Raw genomic sequence first — 14,675 nt, forward strand, 5'->3', positions numbered from 1 at the left:
ACCAATGCATGAGTGTAGGAGCAGGGGAAATGGGTGGGCAACAGCATTAGAAGTTGGTTCTCCCGTGGCTCACTTGGCTAATCCTCCGCCTGCAGCGCCAGCACCCCGGGTTCTGGTCCCCATTGCTCCTCTTCCAGTCCAGCTCTCTGCTGTAGCCCAGAAGGGCAGAGGAGGATGGCCCAAGTGCTTGAGTCCCTGCACCCGCATGGGAGACCAGGAAGAAACACCTGGCTCCTGGCTTCGGATGGGTGCAGCACCAGCCATAGCGGCCATTAGGGGAGTGAACCAATGGAAGGAAGACCTTTCTCTCTCTCTCTGTCTCTATCTCACGCTAACTCTGCCTGGCAAAAAAAAAAAAAAAAAAAAAAAAAAGTTGGCTCTCTCAAGGTTTCTAACATGGGACACTGGAAACATTGGGATATCATTTAGCTGAAATAACAGCAGAAAGAGAAAGATGACATGTTTTTCTAGAGGACACACTGAGCTTGAAATGTTTCTAGAAAATAGGAAATGGAATTCACATATCATGAATGTAGACATTTTGCTGTTTTGTTGTGTTTTTTTGTTTGTTTTTTCCTTAGATCTATATCCCAGCAACCAGAAATAGTGGCTGGCCCAGAGTAAATGCTCAATAAATATAAAATTCGTTGAGACAATGAATCTATTACTGTGTGGATCTAAGGGAAATGGGATTTGGAGATTAAAAAAGAGTAGAGAGGGGCAGGCAATGTAGCATGGGGGTAAGCTGTCACTTGGTATGCCTGTATCCAACACCAGAGTCCCAGCTACTCCACTTCCAATCTAGCTTCCTGCTAACACACCTGGAAAACGGCAGATAATGGCCCAATATTGGAGTCCCATCACATGGGAGACCTAGATGGAGTTCCTGGCTTCTGGTTTCAGCCTGACCTAACCCTGGCTGTTGCAGATATTTGGGGAGTAAACTAGCACATGGAATATCTTTCTGTTTCTGTCTCTCCCACTCTCATTACCATTCTGCCTTTCAAATAAGTAAATCAATCTTAAAAAAAAAAGATCTGAATTATTGTTCTCTGAATGGTTGCTGATAATAAATGAGATTAATTAAGAAGATGGTACAGAATAAAAAGAGAGAAAATGTGAACACTTAACAACACATTGGTGTGGGACCAACATTGTGGCACAGTGTGTTAGGCTGCTGCTGGGGACACCCACATCCTGTATTAGAATGCTGGTTTGGGTCTCAGCTATTCCACTTTCAATCCAGCTACCAGCTAATGCACCTGGAAAAGTAGCAAATGATGGCCCAAATACTTGTGTCCCTGTAACCCACACGGGAGACCAAAATGGAAAAATGGAGTTCCAGACTCCAGGCTTTGGCCTGGCCCAGCCCCAACTGTTGCAAACATTTAGGGGAGTAAATCAGAGGATGTAGATTGCATCTCTCTCTCACTCTCTCTCTCTCAGCCACTCTGCCTTTCACAAAAATAAATCTTTAAATGTAATACTATGTTGGGGCTGCCATTTGCCCTAACAGTTAAGACAACCACATCCCACACTGGAGTATCTGAGCTCAATTCCTGGCACCAACTCCTGATTCAGCTTCCTGCTAATGCAGACCTGGGCAGAAGCAGTGATAAGTTAAGTAGCTAGGTTCTTGACACACACTTGGGAGACCCCTACCCCTCTCCGTACTCTCGTGTATGTGTGTGTGTGTGTGTCTGTACCTCTCAAATAATTTTTTAAATTAAATAGTTTAATGGTAAAATGTTACAAATACTTTTTGTATGTGTTATCATAAAACATCTACTGCAGCCAAAAAATTAGGCTTATATATTTACATGATACTAAACTGGGATAGTTTGATATCACTTTTTTCCTTTACCAATGTGAAAACAAATGACTTACATTAAATCAAATCAAATTAAATATAGAGGAAGATGAAAGTACTTTAAATTGACATCAATCAATCATCTGTGAAGTAAATCAAGAACCCTAAGGAATCAAAGCAATTCTTGCCAAATCCAAGATGAAGAGATATCCATATATTATGATATATTACAGAAGGGAATATATCCAAAAATTATAAAATCTGCCATGACACTCTCTAATTCACCTTCACACTAAATCAAAATATATTTTCCTCTGGATCTTCTGCTAATTGAACTTGCATACACCCAAAAAGAACATAAAATTTACCCACAATAATAAAAGCAGTGGGTTTTGTTTTTGTATTGTTTTGTTTTGTTTTACAATCTGAACTAAAGAATTGTTGGAGAAAATTCAGTATTCCTCTTATAACAAGGAGATGTTGTGGCCTAAATCTGCTGACTGACAGTGCTAGCTTACATTGCTGAGAAAACCCAGAGAAAAGTGAGCTAGAAATGCCATTATACTTCTTGGCAAGATTCCAAGTAGTCCAGATAAGGGAAAATGGCATAAAGAAATCCAAATTAATATGAATGTATTTGAACATGAACCTTAGCCATGTAAGACAAATAAGCACGGACCTATTCAATCCCCTAATTACTAATTCACAGATAATTTAACAAGCTAAACTATTTAGTGTAATTCCATAGGACTCACTAGGGCCATCCCAACAACTGGTATTTTGTCTCTGAAAACATTTTAAAGGTCTTATTCTCTTTCGATAAACATGACTATTTGCTTCGTAATTAACTCATCTACTATTTAAGTACATTCATTAACTGTATTTTACTATGGTACTCAAAGGACTAGATGTTAATATTAAGCTCATAAACCAATTTTTACTTTGTAACAATCCAGAACACACATCTGCTTTAAATGGTGTTATTTTTTGTTGTTTTCCACTTAATTTCAATTAAGTGACCAGAAAGTGGAAACAAACATTTAAGCCTTAAAACTGGCCCCAAAAAGGGTGACTGGTTCCAGCAAACAGAATGTGTTTTTGCAATAAAATAAAGGCATCTCTTCTTAACTTCTTGTGCCCTTAAGGCTTCCTGTGAGTGTAAAATACACAGCAGACTTCCAAGACTTTCTTTTCAAGAAAAATAAATGCCTCATCAATAATTTTTACATTGATTCCATAATTAAATGATATTTTGGAGAAACTGGGCTAAGTTAAATTATTCAAATTATTTTCACCTATTCTAGCTTTTTTCTTTACTGGAGCTACTAAGCAATTTAAAATCACATGTATAGTTCACATGATATTTCTACGGACAGGGCTGTTCTAGACTAATCGAGGCTTCCAGATAATCCCCTCTCAATTCTTGGTATGCTTGATGATGATCTTAGTTGTGTAACACATACAGAATAGCAAATTCTCTGGATAATTCAGAAACCAATGACTCCTTTGTTATCCAACTCACTGTATGAGCATAATATAAGTTTGTCATAGGAATGACAGCTAAACCTATCAAAATGATAAGAACCGCTAAAGACATGCAAGTGAGTGAGAAGAATTTCACAAGCAGTCTGAAAATAGTGCATTGGGTTCAACACTGAAACAGACCACTGTGCTTAGCTCCTCATGAGGTAGGATGCAGGGGGATATGCAAAGCCTTGATACTCTCCTGGCTTTTTTAACTTAATGATTTTTAAAATTATTTTATTTTACAATTACCAGCAGTATTTTTTAAGCTACTGATTTATATACTTTGAAATTTCAAGAAACATTACATTTGGGCATTTAAAGTCTACGCTTATCCAAAAGGAGCATGAATTTAAGAAATCTGAGCAACACTGTCAAACACAAAAGTCTAACACATACAGCTGAAATTGCAGAGGGTCAGAATATGCTGCTCCATGATACACCTCTTTGGCAGGATTATTTTAAGCTAAAAGCAATCAGGAAGCATAAGACACTAGAATGTTCTCTGTTCTCACCTGCTCTGCATAAAGTGAGGCCTAAGTTTTACTTTGTGACACTTTACAAATGTGACTTGAAATTCCACTGGTAAAGATGTTCCCCTCTCTCATACTAGCAAGAGAAACTCACTCTTTTGGTGAAAATGGTATATATGTTCCCAGGTCCAACCACTTTGGGTTTTCACTTCTTTTCTTTGTAGCCTTTATGTGTGGAAAATTAAGCACGTGAGTTAAACTTGTATACCCTTTTCTCCTGTTAATCTATCTTCTGTCAGTTTCACTGCCTCACCTATAGAACCTGAGGATAAAGTCCCAGCCTCCCACAATCAAGAATGAATAAGGGGGCCCACGCTGTGGCACACTGGGTTAACGCTCTGGCCTGAAGCACTGGCTTCCTATGTGGGCGCCAGTTCTAGTCCTGGCTTCTCCTCTTCCAACCCGGCTCTCTGCTATGGCCTGGGAAAGCAGTGGAAGATGGCCCAAGTCCTTGGGCCCCTGCACCCAGGTGGGGGACCCAGAAGAAGCTCCTGGCTCCTGGCTTTGGATAGGCACAGCTCTGGCTGTTGCGGCCATCTGGGGAGTGAACCATCTCCTCTCTCTGCCTCTCCTCTCTCTCTGTACCTCTTTCAAATAAATAAATAAATCTTTAAAAAAAAAAAAGAATGAATAAGGAACTTACTACATGACAACAGACACAGTAATGAAGAGTTCTAAACTATTTTTTAAAATCCTCCTTATCGGTTTACTCATACAATGGAGTGTCGCTCCCCCTCTTCGTGGAGGAATGACACAGGACCCTGCGCTGTTCTTTTGTCTGCTCGGCCCTCCCCGGGTTTGCTGCTGGTTCTTCCCAGGTTAGCTACCGTCCCTTCCACCTCTGTGGAAGGGCGGTTCCCCCTGCCACTTTCCCCACTTCTGCGGGGGAGCGGCACACCGCCGGCCGGCTCTCTTGGGGGCTGCTCAGGTGTTCCTTCAGATAGATGTTCCTCGTGTATGTTGTCTCTCTCCTCCTTTATAGTCCTCTCCACCAATCCCAACTCTGCTACCCACACGCCGAGTACGCTGCTCTCCTCCAATTAGGAGCAGGATCAGCTCCTGCAGGTCATCACTCAAGTTGGCGAGAGGCAGCTGCGTAGAAGCTGTTTACTCCTCTCCCAGCGCCATATTGTGGGAGAGCAGATGCATAGAATAAGTCTTAATTCCAGTAACAGTCTAGTCCAAGTTGCTCCCCACAATGGAGCAGTACCCAGCAATCAACAGTACAAACTACAAATACAGGTAAAATGACTGAATCTCAATCACAAAGTGAAGGAAGTCAGAAAAAGAGGACATACTGGGTTGATTCCATTTCTATAAATCTCTAGAGAATGAAAACTAATCTATGGCAACAGAAAGCAGTCACTAATAATTTGTAGATGAGAGATGAGGAGGCAGGAAAGGAGTACAAAAGAACACAAGGAAACTTTGAAGGATCATATATATATTCACTAGCCTGATTGTTGGAGATGGTTCCACAAGAGCCAAAATGAAAAAAAAAGTTGTATACGTTCAGTATGTGCAGTTTATTGGATATTATAAGGTATATAGTCAAACACTCACCCCACCCCCTTTTCTGGAGAAAGGGTGGAGCCTGAACATCCTCAATTTAGCACCCAGCATATGTTTGCTGAACTTAGTGGAGCTAGCCAGGGAGCAATAATCCAAGCCTAGGAGTCTTTTCTTCTTTTGTTTTCCTACTTCAGCCACAAAACAGTTCTAAAAATACTTTGTACGTGGCCTGATCCAATTGAATATAATTCAGCCAGTTATATCAGAATAGACATTCCAATGCTATAATTTTCCAAAATGGCATAGGATTACAACATTTACCATCCCCAAGAAAACAGTGAATGTGGAAGGGGGGGTGGCAACACTTCATTGAACCCTGTTTGAAACCATTTAGTTCTTTTTTAAAAAAAGATTTAATTATTTTTCTGTTTATTTATTTATTTGAAAGGTAGAGCAACAGAGAGAAGGAGAGACAGAGTCGGAGACAGAGATCTTCCATCTGCTGGTTCACTCTTGGCTTGTAAGAGCTGGATCTTGGTCAGACAGAAGCCAGAAGCTCCATCCCAGTCTCCCACGCGGGTGGCAGGGGTCCAAGTACATGAGCCATCTTTTCATTGCTTTCTCAGGTGCATTAGCACGGAATTGGACTGGAAACAAGAGCAGCCAGAACCTGAACCAGCACTCTGATATGGGATGAAAACTGCCCAAGTGGTAGCTTAAACCATAAAACCACAGTATTGGCCCTGAGACACATCTCAACCCAAACCTTCGGTGCTAACGTATAAAAATGAATGCTGCCCAACATTTTTAATTTTTTTTATTAACTGTGATTTGTGAGACAAAGACTGAGAGAAACAGAGATCCTAATCACTGGTTTACTCCCTCAAAGCCCCCAAGGGTCAGGACAAAGCTGGGAGCAGGGACCCAGCTACCAGACCATCACCTGCTGCCTCCTGGGGTACACAACAGTAGGAAGCTGGACTAGGTAGTGGAGTCAGTACTCAAACCCAGGTACTTGGAATGGGGTGTGGTACCACTAGGCCAAACACCTTCTCCCACATCTGATTTATTAAAATGAAATACCCCTGGGTGACTCGGGGAAAAGGAATAGAAAGCTTTATGAGGCAAAAAGATTCCTAAGCCTTATTAACTAATAATATTTTAGACAAAGCGGAACCTATCCCAGTCTGTTTGTGTTCCCCCAATATTCAAATAAAGAAGCCTTGACTTCCCCAAGGTGAGTTCAGGAGGTGGGGCCTGTGGGAGGGGATTAGGTCATCAGAGCAAAGCCCTCTGGGACAGGATCAGTGTCCTTATAAAGGAGGCCCCAGAGAGCTGCCTTTCCCCTTCGACTATCTGAGGAAACAGCAAGAAGGCACTGTCTATGAACAAGGGAACGACTGCCTCACCAAGCAGTGCATCTGCTGGCATCTTCATCTCGTATTCCCCCGCTTCCAGACTGTGAGAAGTAAGTTTCTGTTGTTTATAAACCACTCAGCATATGGTATATTATGTTGTCACAGCCCAAATGGATTAACACAGAGGCCTAGCAGGAACAAAAGAAGCTGGGTGAACCTTGTACACAAAGAAATGGATTTTGCAGAATAACTGTTCATCTATCTTCATGGTTTTGCTAGGTTAGTGCTGACTTAGGAATATAGAAGGACAGATATCCCATGACCATTTTTTTGTAGGCATCCTAGGGGCAACCTGATTGTACAACATAAAGTTACCCTTAAATTAACAATATGACTACTTAACATCTAATTTTAAGCAGAGATCAAGATTTTTAGAATTCATTCTCCACTAGTGTCCTGTGTGCTACCTGGTAGTTAATCGTATAATGCCTCCTCAAAAATGTCAAGAAACATTGGTTCAAACAAAAGCTTAGTGTCAATTCAAAATGAACGAAATTTTAATCAGCACAGATCAGTTTAGCTTCACTGAGTTAAAAATGCAATTGGTGAGACCTGTTAGTCAACAGCTCTACTTATTGTTGTTGATCCAAACAATTTAAGTATCCTCATTTCCGGACTATGTGGTTTTTCTGGGAGGGTAGGGTATTACTACCTGGGTAACAGAAATATAGGCAAATGTTTTTCCCTCCTTGCTCTTGTCCATGTCATCCATGTTTTAACTGTCCTATTTGCATCATCAAAAGCAATTGTTAAAAGAAACAATTATGCATTTTACTATTTATTTATCTTCTTTTTAAGGTTTATTTTAATTGAAAGGTAGAGTGACAAGACAGAAGGAGAGACAGAGACACAGAGATCTTCTATCCACTGGCTTCCACCTCCCCAAATACCCACAATAGCCAGGGCTGGGCCAGACCAAAGCCAGGATCCAGGAAATCTAGCGAGGTCCCCAAAGTGTGGAGAAGGGGCCAAAGCACTTGGGACATCATCTGTCGCTCTCCCAGGTACATCAGCAGGGAGCTGGATTGGAAGCAGAGCAACTAAGATTCCAAATGGCACTTCAATATGAAATGCCTGCATCACAGTGGCAGCTTAATCTGTTGAGCCATAATGCCAATCCCCATAATTTTTTTTTAACTTTTTCTTTTTTAATTTCAAAGATAAAGCAACAATGAGAGACAGAAAAAGAGGTCTTTTACCTGCTGGTTCACTCTCCAAATACCCACAACAGCCAGGGCTGGGACAGGCTTAAGCCAGGACCCTGGAACTATCTGGGTCTCCCACGAGGGTGACAGGAACCAAGCACTTGGGCCATCATCTGCTGCCTCCCAGGTGAATTAACAAGAAGCTGAACCAGAAGTGTAGGAAATAATATTTGAACTGGCATTCTGATCGGGGATGTGAGTGTTCCAAGTGGCAGGCTGTCCCACAACGCCCAGCCCTCCAGATAATTTTAAAATATAAGCAATAGGGGCAGGTGTTTTGCAAATTAACTACCACTTGTGATGGCAGCATTCTATATTGCAGTGCCAGTTCAAGCCTTGTTTCCTCCACTTCTGTTAACGCCCTGGCAGGCAGCACAGTAGGGCCCACGTGCTTGTACTGATGCGACCCACATGGGAGACCCAAATGGAGTTCCAGGCTCCAGGCTCCTGGCCTGTCAGCTTCAGATGTTGGGGGTGTTTATGGAGTGAACCGCCCTATGATTGGAAGATCTCTCTCCCTGCCCCTTACCCCTCCCCCAATTTTCTGAGTAGAAGAAAATAAATAACATTAAAAAATAAAATAAAATATAAGCAACAGAGGAAATGGTAAAGTATTCCACAATTACTCAAACTACCAAAATTTAATTAACACAATTTAAAAAGGTTTTCCTTGAGTTGTTTTGTTTGTTTTTATAGCTTATGTTTCTGTTTGTTTCCTTTCTTACAAATGTTTCCTACATTTATTTATAGCACCCTCATGCATTTATTTATAGCACCCCAGATCTGTAGGTAAAGTGGTTTACATGAAAATAACAATGAATGTTGCTTTTGCAGATATAAATAAAACTAAAGAGAAGATAAAGATAAGAATTCATGAAACCAAACAAACCACCATGGGGCAGAGAGGCAGGAAGAAGGCAACAGAAGAATTTAAGTTTTTATATTACTTTTTAGTTAAAACTCATCAAAGTTGGAAGAATGACTTTAAAATTTCTCTTATTCGAAAAACATAATTTCAACATCTACCAAAAAATTGGTTGTTTTGTTGTTTATAATGTAAATTTCATTTTTAGTCTGTTCTCTGGGTGAAAAACATTATGCCAAAGTTAGCCCACAAACCATTCAATGGACATAGATTTTAGAACAATGGAATCTAAAGAATAAATTTTGTTGTTTAAATCAAACTCAAAAATCATGAGATATTTACAATGCTAACAGTTTATCTTGGGCAAATTTATGTTTTACTATTTTTTTTTCTGAGATAGGTTATGATGAGAAAATACATGTTCTTGTGAAACACTCACAAAGAAAACCAATGCAACATCTATAAAATGGAAGGGCTCTAAGAGGCACAATTTCCCAGTGAAGAGGAGAGCAAGAAAACACATGGCCCTGTGCCAGTGATAAAATGCCTTTTACTCAAATAGCAGTTTCCCTTTCTTCCCAAACATCAAATTATCACAACAATGCTTAGACTACCACAATAGGCTCCTATGTGACCTTGCCTTACCCTCAGTCAGTCCATTCTTCAGGTTTAACCAGATGACAGCCAGGTCTAAGAACTTTGTTTTGGGTTGAGTTGTATGCCCTCAAATTCATGTAAAGTCCTAATCACCAGTATGTCAGAAAGTGACTGTATTTGGATAGGCTCTTTAAAGTAATCAAGATTAAATGAGGTCATTGGAATGAGCCTTAAGAAGAAAGAGATCTTCTAACCACTGGCTCCCACTTCTCCAAATTTCTTCCTCAGAGTAAGTCAAGCCACAAATAATCACGGAGGGTGAAGACACAGGAAGACAGTGCATCCACAAGCCACGAAAAGGCCTCCATAGGAACCCAACCCACCGCACAAATAGCTTGCTTTCAACTTCCAATTTCCAGAACTGTAAGGAAACACATTTCTGCTGTCTCAGTCACCCACTCTATGGTACTTTGCTAGCTCAGCCCCAGCAAATAAATACAGAATTTGACAGAAGGAAATGAAATGCTGCAGTAGCAAGTAGCTACAAATGTGGAAGTGGCTTTGGAACTGGATGATGGGAGGGAGCCTAAAGATTTTGAGGTGTGTGCTGGAAAAAGCCTGCATGGCTTTGAAGAGACTTGGTGGGCTTGTGGGTAGAAATATGGATGCCTAAGTTGCTTGCCTCCATGGAGGTTTCCAATGGAAATGAGGAACATGTGATGGGAAAGTTGGAATTTCCAAGAGAATAAAACCAAACCTCAGTCTTTACACAGGTACTTCAAAAAGTTCATGGATAAATAAAAGATAATCCAGGGCAACCATTATGCTGCAGTGGGTTAAGCCACCACTTGGGGCACACACATCCCATACTAGAATGCCAGTTTTTGTCCTGGATATTCTGCTTCTGAATCAGCTTCCTGCTAATGTGCACCGTGGGAGGCAACAGGAGATTCCTCAAATACTTGAGTACCTGCCACTGATGGAGACATGGATAGAGTGCCAGGCTCTTGACTTCAGCCTGGCCCACCCCAGCAGTTAAAAACATCTGGGGGAGTGAACCAGCAGATGGAATGATGGAAGCCTTCTCTCTCTCTCCTTCTTCCCCCTCTGTCACTTTGCTTTTCAAATAAATGAATCTTTTTTATATGTTGAAATCCATGCCTAGTTTTCTCATACACATATTTCCATGAACTTTCTGAAGACCCCTTGTATTTCACTGCTCTCTTGTACTCTTTCCCAGCCAAATGTCTCCTCTCAGTACAAACTCATTGTTCTGCTCTATACAGGTATGTATGGATATCCACTCTAGGTCCCCCTGCCCACTTATTTTGCCAGTCTCTTCTACCAGGGGTGGGGAACTTTTTTTTTTTTTTTTTTTTTTGCCAAGGGCCATTCAGATATTCATAATGCCATTCACAGGTCATACATAGTCATCATATTAAAAACTGGCCTGCTGTAGATTCATCAAATTGCAGGGGCTGCCCTGCCAGAGATTGCCTTGGTAGGGCCAGACCAGATGATTTCAGGGGGCTTTATTTGGCCTGCAGGCCAGAAGTTCTCCAGCCTATCCTACCATGTCCCTTCTCAATGCAAAACCACAGACCTAAGTGGACTTCATAACAAAATACCTTTCACTCCCCCCCTACTGAAAGACAAAAACCTGTTCTGTTTCTTGCTTAAGAGCCTCACTGAGACCAACAAGCAATCCTATGCTGATCTGCTTTCTTAGAATCCCTGTAACTTTTACTGTGTATTAAAAAATTCTATGCTTTGTATCTATTTTTCCAACTAAGAGAATATACCTCAGGAGCAGTATCTTCTATTTACTCAGTGTTCTCCCCAGTGCCTAACCCAATACATTTACCTCCTGATCCATCTATTACTATCCCTGAAGGAATAACTACCTCCACATGAAGGCAGTGGATAGCTTAGCATTGATACTTTATCTCCTTATCTTTCCTATTCCCTTACATGGAAGTCTACTAAAATTTTTCATCACACTATCAATTTTACCAGATTAAATATAATTTCCCAATTATGTTTACATAAATTCTCTCATGCACAACACTAATTTCCAAGAGAAAATTAATACCTTTCTCGTTTAAATGAAGCTGATAACATAGGGAACAATGCAACAATTTTATCAAATGAAATCCTACTTTAAGCCAAATGCCTATGGTTAAAAGTGCATATACCTGGGAACTTCACCCCTGCACATGCACCAGGAAGCAGTCTGGGAAGTTGTCTACTCCTTCCCTTTAAAGTGTAGGATCTCTCTGGCAGAGGTGTGGTTTGCTCTACTTTATTTGGGGGCATTTCCAGCCCAGTGCATCAACTTTGCCTCAAAACATTTTATGAGAATCATAGAGTACTTCATGCATATTATAAATACACAGAATGGAGCCCACCTACAACTCAACTCAAGAGAGTCAAACCTATGTGTCAGATTTGGGAAGTAATCTGGAGAAAATAATCTGCCTCTAGCTCAGGACAGCTATCTCCCAAGCCAGCTTCTAAATCCCTTAATCCCAGCTCTAAACAATGAGTCCTCTTGGGCCTCATTTGTAAACAGCACTTGCTGACTCTAGCAGCTAAAAACTGACAGTTCCTGACCAGGCCTAAACCAAAGCAAAACTACATTTGTAAGACTTCCATGAATCTCTCTGAGCATCTTCAACTTGTAGAGATACTGTGATCTCTGGGAACAGTTCCTAGTCCCAAATAACTACCTGCATTTAAAAGACATCTGAAATGCAAAGATGTCTTGAAGGGTCAGGCGGGGCCTCGTCCATGTTGCACAAATTTGGAGCACTGTGCAACCTCACTAAACATCTCACCCTTCCCATCAGCCTTCAGTGATCAAAGGAAGGAGTGTGGAACAGGAATACAGAAAACCAGAAACAAGAGAAGGGAGATGAAACGAAGGAATACATGTTAAGAGAGATAGTGCACCTATGACCCACCAGTAACATGTTGGGAGTAATCTTTTTATTTTAGCAAAGGAAGAAGAGCAGGGGAGAATTAAGTGGCCTTCAAAATTAGTGTTACCTAAGTTGGCATGCAAGGGCACTGTGGCATCCAACAAGATGCAGAACTTCCAGGTGTGTTAGGTTTTACATTGCAATCGTTCGCCTATGTTCTAGCAGGGGCTAAGGCATATATTACAGAAATTTAGATAATTCGATCCGTGCAAAAGTTCATAGCATTATAACCCAAGCCGGGTTATCAGAGCACAGCCCTCTGGAATGGAATCAGTGTCCTTAGATGAGGTGCTATTTACTCTATAGAAAGACACCTAAAAGAGCATTGTCTATGGAAGCACTAAGGGGTGTGTACGGCAAGAGCTGCCTGCCAGCACAGAATGACAATTTGGTCACTCTGCAATTTCTTCCCCTCTTGGCAGCCAAAAAACCTGGAGCGGTTTTCCTTCCACGTTGGTGAAGCCTCCCTTATCTGATGACACAGATGAAACCCGAGCCTCCAACCACAGCCCCTAGGCACAAAGCTATGCAGCGCCCCTCGCCATGGTCTCCCCCAGCAGAGCCACTTCAGGAGCTCCACACGCCCGGTCCCGCAGCCCCGAGCCCCCCGCCCGGCGGCAGACTCAACCTCCCACCCTCGCGCCGCCGCTCCTCCACCCCCCGCGGTCCCGGCTTCCATTTCCATGTGATCCCTGGGAGGAAGGGCCGGGCCTGTGTTTCCTCTGCAAAGAATGCAAGCAAAAATGTACTCCATCACCACCCCAGACCCAAGCACAGCCCCACAGGATGAGAAGCATCTCCCAGACGCGGCTCCCCTAGGAACGTCCGGCATCTCGCCGCTGCGAAGTCGTAGACAAAGGCGCCCACCGGCGGGAGACGGGATGAAGGGGGAGGCCAGTGCAAAAATGTCCCAGCCAGAGCGGCAGCTGATGAAAGGCCACGGGCGCCACGGGGTGTGGGGGCGGGTCCCAGCTGCGGGCTGGCCTCGGGGGTGGGGAGAAGTCCCCCGGTGCCAAGGCAAGGGACGCCAGGCTGGGGGCTCTACCCACCCGGCACAGCTCCGCCCTGCGTAACGGGGGAGCCGCAGCAGCGGAGAGCAACAGGCTCCCGCACTCCGGAGGGCCCGGTCCGCGCCCCAGGCGCCCAGGCCTCCAGGAGAAGGAAAACAAAAACTTTGAAACCCTTTGCGACTCCGCGAGAGCCAAAGGAGGGGGTGATTGTCGCGGGGAGAGGAGGCGGCGTGCAAGTAGCAGAGGAAACTTCAGACCCCATCCCTAAAAAAAAAAAAAAAAAAAAAAAAAAAAGAGCTAGGGGACAGGGGCGCCCCGGCGTCGGGCCCCGCGGGGTGGGGCGAGCGCACCCGGCCCCGCCGCCCGCTGCCGAGCCCCCGGGCGGCCGCGCACCTTCCCGGCGGGGCTCGCGCAGACGCGGGGGCGCGCTGCGGCCTTCCGGCCGGGTCCTCGGCGCCGCTTACCCGGCTCGCGGCGGACGCGAGAGGGGCGGAGGGCTGGGGAAGCCGGGATCACCGAGCACTCGGGCTGGCTCGCCTCGCCCACGCACGCTCTCTTCTCCTCGTAAGTAACGGCCCGGCGAGGAGCTTCGGGATAAACGCGCGCACACACACACCCCCACACACACACTCACACTCACGCGTGACCGAGAAACTTAATCCCGCGCGGCCGGCCGCCGGCGGCCAGACGCCAGCCTCGCGCTCCGCCGCTTCGCCGCGCCCCCTCCCCCGGCGCGCGCCGCACTTGCGCCGACCGGGGCTGCCGCGGAGGCGGTGGCGGGGCCAGGGCTGCCGGGGCTGCGGTGACGCCGGCGACCGGCGGGGCGGCGGGCGGCCTCAGCCAATCAGGGGGCGCGGCCCAGCCCGCTGGTCCTGGGTTTTAAACTAGCTCCTGGGCGGCCGGAGGATGAGCGCTCTGTGAGGCTGTGGGGCGCCCAGTTAGTGGATAATTAGGATTTTTGTTTTTAATGATTTTTTTTTTTAGTATAAGTATGACCTATGCAATGTTTGGGATATACTTATACTAAAAAAAAGGTACTTGTTCATCTGAAGTTCGATTGTAACTGAGAATCTTGTTTGTGTTTGCTGAATCTGGCAACTTGTGAGAACTAGTAGCCTTTAGGTGTAGTTTTTGACAGCGTTGTTGTTAGATGCACTGCCCTGGAAGTGCCTTCTGCAGGATAGCTGAAGTGGCGCCGCTCTGTAACGAGCACCGGAGGA

The 14,675-nt window shown here is 43.9% G+C and overlaps 1 protein-coding gene across 34 annotated transcripts in view; it reads right to left on the reverse strand.

The window, feature by feature from the left end:
• Nucleotides 1-14,265, reverse strand: part of MPDZ (multiple PDZ domain crumbs cell polarity complex component) — a 184,785-nt gene extending 170,520 nt beyond the window's left edge. For 22 of the 34 annotated variants that reach the window (XM_070052071.1, XM_070052069.1, XM_070052067.1 and 19 more), the window contains exon 1: nt 13,920-14,173. The gene's annotated coding sequence lies outside the window, so the exon portion shown is untranslated. Of the gene's footprint in view, nt 1-13,919 lie in introns of all 34 variants that reach the window. The other 12 variants (XM_051845745.2, XM_051845740.2, XM_070052014.1 and 9 more) reach the window with 5 other exon arrangements.
• Between the last annotated feature and the right edge of the window lie 410 nt (nt 14,266-14,675).

Source organism: Oryctolagus cuniculus, chromosome 1 (genome assembly GCF_964237555.1).
Source record: "Oryctolagus cuniculus chromosome 1, mOryCun1.1, whole genome shotgun sequence".
Classification (NCBI taxonomy): domain Eukaryota; kingdom Metazoa; phylum Chordata; class Mammalia; order Lagomorpha; family Leporidae; genus Oryctolagus; species Oryctolagus cuniculus.